A 3,849-nucleotide genomic window follows, 5' to 3' on the forward strand; every position below is an offset into this window, starting at 1 on the left:
CCGGGGCGTGTGCCAGGTAGGTCCGTCATCCGGGAAGAACCGCGCGCGCTTGCCGGGAGCCCGAGCGCCCAAAGGGGCGAATCGACTCCTCCAGATATACCGCCGAGCAGCCAGCCAGGACACCGGGGCTCTGCCCAACAGACGCGAACCGAGGCCCGCGGAAGGACAGGCTGCGCACCCGGGCCGTAGGCCGGCACCCAGCGGGTCGCGACGTCCTACTAGGGGAGAAGTGCGGCCCACCGCACACCGGAACGGCCCCACCCCGCGGCGAGTGGAAAGGCAACCGGACACGACCCCGCCGCGGATTGCTCCGCGCGGGCGGCCGGCCCCATCTGCCGAGGGCGGGGGCCAGTGGCCGGATGGGCGTGAATCTCACCCGTTCGACCTTTCGGACTTCTCACGTTTACCCCAGAACGGTTTCACGTACTTTTGAACTCTCTCTTCAAAGTTCTTTTCAACTTTCCCTCACGGTACTTGTTCGCTATCGGTCTCGTGGTCATATTTAGTCTCAGATGGAGTTTACCACCCACTTGGAGCTGCACTCTCAAGCAACCCGACTCGAAGGAGAGGTCCCGCCGACGCTCGCACCGGCCGCTACGGGCCTGGCACCCTCTACGGGCCGTGGCCTCATTCAAGTTGGACTTGGGCTCGGCGCGAGGCGTCGGGGTAGTGGACCCTCCCAAACACCACATGCCACGACAGGCGGCAGCCTGCGGGGTTCGGTGCTGGACTCTTCCCTGTTCGCTCGCCGCTACTGGGGGAATCCTTGTTAGTTTCTTTTCCTCCGCTTAGTAATATGCTTAAATTCAGCGGGTAGTCTCGCCTGCTCTGAGGTCGTTGTACGAGGTGTCGCACGCCACACCGCCAGCCGGCTGTGCACGCTACCGAGAAAGTACCGGTATGCGAACCGCCAGGCGACGGGCGCGCATCGCACGTTTAAGGAGACGCGGCCGGCCACACAGGCGACCACGACACTCCCACGTCTCCGAAGCGGGACAAACGCCGCGCGCTTCAGTATACGTAGCCGACCCTCAGCCAGACGTGGCCCGGGAACGGAATCCATGGACCGCAATGTGCGTTCGAAACGTCGATGTTCATGTGTCCTGCAGTTCACATGTCGACGCGCAATTTGCTGCGTTCTTCATCGACCCACGAGCCGAGTGATCCACCGTCCTGGGTGATCTTTTCCTTTTCAGTCTCCCACTGTCTCTTTCAAGACAGTAGCATTTGCGGGACTGAGGCGTCTGACGGCCCCTGTTCCACTATTTTTTTTGTGTCCAACGGCCTCACAGCCGATGGGCGTCGTACGGCTCCACACCGGAGCGGACAGGCACTCGGGCGAACGTCATTCAAAACCGGCGCCAGGCGCCAGGTACCGCAGGCCAGCCGCTCCAGAGCTTCAGCGCTCGTACCACACAACAACAACACTTCCGCTAGTTTTGAGAGGCACGCGTGGTTCCGCACGCGGCGCACGGCCACTGCCGTACAGGTAGCGTGTTGCGCGACACGACACGCACATCGAAAGACATGCAGTCTAGTCGGTAATGATCCTTCCGCAGGTTCACCTACGGAAACCTTGTTACGACTTTTACTTCCTCTAAATGATCAAGTTTGGTCATCTTTCCGGTAGCATCGGCAACGACAGAGTCGATGCCGCGTACCAGTCCGAAGACCTCACTAAATCATTCAATCGGTAGTAGCGACGGGCGGTGTGTACAAAGGGCAGGGACGTAATCAACGCGAGCTTATGACTCGCGCTTACTGGGAATTCCTCGTTCATGGGGAACAATTGCAAGCCCCAATCCCTAGCACGAAGGAGGTTCAGCGGGTTACCCCGACCTTTCGGCCTAGGAAGACACGCTGATTCCTTCAGTGTAGCGCGCGTGCGGCCCAGAACATCTAAGGGCATCACAGACCTGTTATTGCTCAATCTCGTGCGGCTAGAAGCCGCCTGTCCCTCTAAGAAGAAAAGTAATCGCTGACAGCACGAAGGATGTCACGCGACTAGTTAGCAGGCTAGAGTCTCGTTCGTTATCGGAATTAACCAGACAAATCGCTCCACCAACTAAGAACGGCCATGCACCACCACCCACCGAATCAAGAAAGAGCTATCAATCTGTCAATCCTTCCGGTGTCCGGGCCTGGTGAGGTTTCCCGTGTTGAGTCAAATTAAGCCGCAGGCTCCACTCCTGGTGGTGCCCTTCCGTCAATTCCTTTAAGTTTCAGCTTTGCAACCATACTTCCCCCGGAACCCAAAAGCTTTGGTTTCCCGGAGGCTGCCCGCCGAGTCATCGGAGGAACTGCGGCGGATCGCTGGCTGGCATCGTTTATGGTTAGAACTAGGGCGGTATCTGATCGCCTTCGAACCTCTAACTTTCGTTCTTGATTAATGAAAACATACTTGGCAAATGCTTTCGCTTCTGTTCGTCTTGCGACGATCCAAGAATTTCACCTCTAACGTCGCAATACGAATGCCCCCGCCTGTCCCTATTAATCATTACCTCGGGTTCCGAAAACCAACAAAATAGAACCGAGGTCCTATTCCATTATTCCATGCACACAGTATTCAGGCGGGCTTGCCTGCTTTAAGCACTCTAATTTGTTCAAAGTAAACGTGCCGGCCCACCGAGACACTCAACAAAGAGCACCCTGGTAGGATTTAAACGGGGTCCGCCTCGGGACGCGAAAGCACCCCTTCGGCTCGCCCCACCGGCAGGACGTCCCACGATACATGCCAGTTAAACACCGACGGGCGGTGAACCAACAGCGTGGGACACAAATCCAACTACGAGCTTTTTAACCGCAACAACTTTAATATACGCTATTGGAGCTGGAATTACCGCGGCTGCTGGCACCAGACTTGCCCTCCAATAGATACTCGTTAAAGGATTTAAAGTGTACTCATTCCGATTACGGGGCCTCGGATGAGTCCCGTATCGTTATTTTTCGTCACTACCTCCCCGTGCCGGGAGTGGGTAATTTGCGCGCCTGCTGCCTTCCTTGGATGTGGTAGCCGTTTCTCAGGCTCCCTCTCCGGAATCGAACCCTGATTCCCCGTTACCCGTTACAACCATGGTAGGCGCAGAACCTACCATCGACAGTTGATAAGGCAGACATTTGAAAGATGCGTCGCCGGTACGAGGACCGTGCGATCAGCCCAAAGTTATTCAGAGTCACCAAGGCAAACGGACCAGACAAGCCAATCCGATTGGTTTTGATCTAATAAAAGCGTCCCTTCCATCTCTGGTCGGGACTCTGTTTGCATGTATTAGCTCTAGAATTACCACAGTTATCCAAGTAACGTGGGTACGATCTAAGGAACCATAACTGATTTAATGAGCCATTCGCGGTTTCACCTTAATGCGGCTTGTACTGAGACATGCATGGCTTAATCTTTGAGACAAGCATATGACTACTGGCAGGATCAACCAGGGAGCTGCGTCAACTAGAGCTGAGCAGCCGGCCGCCCGGGAGTGTGTCCCGGGGGCCCGCGCGAACACGCAAGCGTCCGCTCAATTATTCTGCAAACAGGAGGAGGCCGAGCTCCCCTGCACGATACACCTCGAAACCCTCTCAGGTCCCGGCGGCGCGCAGCGCCGTCCTAGGTACTTGGTCGGTTTCGAGAGAGGCGCAATCGCCCGGAGTTAGGCGAGTAGACGGTTTTAGTGCGAACACCCTTGCTCCCAACTGAGCTTGCCGCTGCCGACAGAGGCCCGGGAGCGTGCTGTCGTGGCATTGCCGGCGGGAGACAACACGCGCCACCTATGGTGACCGGCAGCTCCAACGCCAGCGCCACACAAGGGCAAAGCCCCACTTGGGTGCAGAAGCGAACTCTCCCAGCACAGCGCA

General features: G+C 57.0%; 2 non-coding genes across 2 annotated transcripts; both read right to left on the minus strand.

Moving 5' to 3' along the window:
• Positions 1-1,025: 1,025 nt before the first annotated feature.
• On the minus strand, positions 1,026-1,180 carry LOC126334149 (5.8S ribosomal RNA). The gene has a single exon (XR_007564584.1). It is a non-coding gene; the product is annotated as a 5.8S ribosomal RNA (ribosomal RNA).
• Positions 1,181-1,542: 362 nt separating this feature from the next.
• On the minus strand, positions 1,543-3,435 carry LOC126334151 (small subunit ribosomal RNA). Its single transcript, XR_007564586.1, has one exon. It is a non-coding gene; the product is annotated as a small subunit ribosomal RNA (ribosomal RNA).
• Between the last annotated feature and the right edge of the window lie 414 nt (positions 3,436-3,849).

The sequence above is a fragment of the Schistocerca gregaria genome, unplaced genomic scaffold (assembly GCF_023897955.1).
Source record: "Schistocerca gregaria isolate iqSchGreg1 unplaced genomic scaffold, iqSchGreg1.2 ptg001707l, whole genome shotgun sequence".
NCBI classification, from domain to species: Eukaryota; Metazoa; Arthropoda; class Insecta; order Orthoptera; family Acrididae; genus Schistocerca; species Schistocerca gregaria.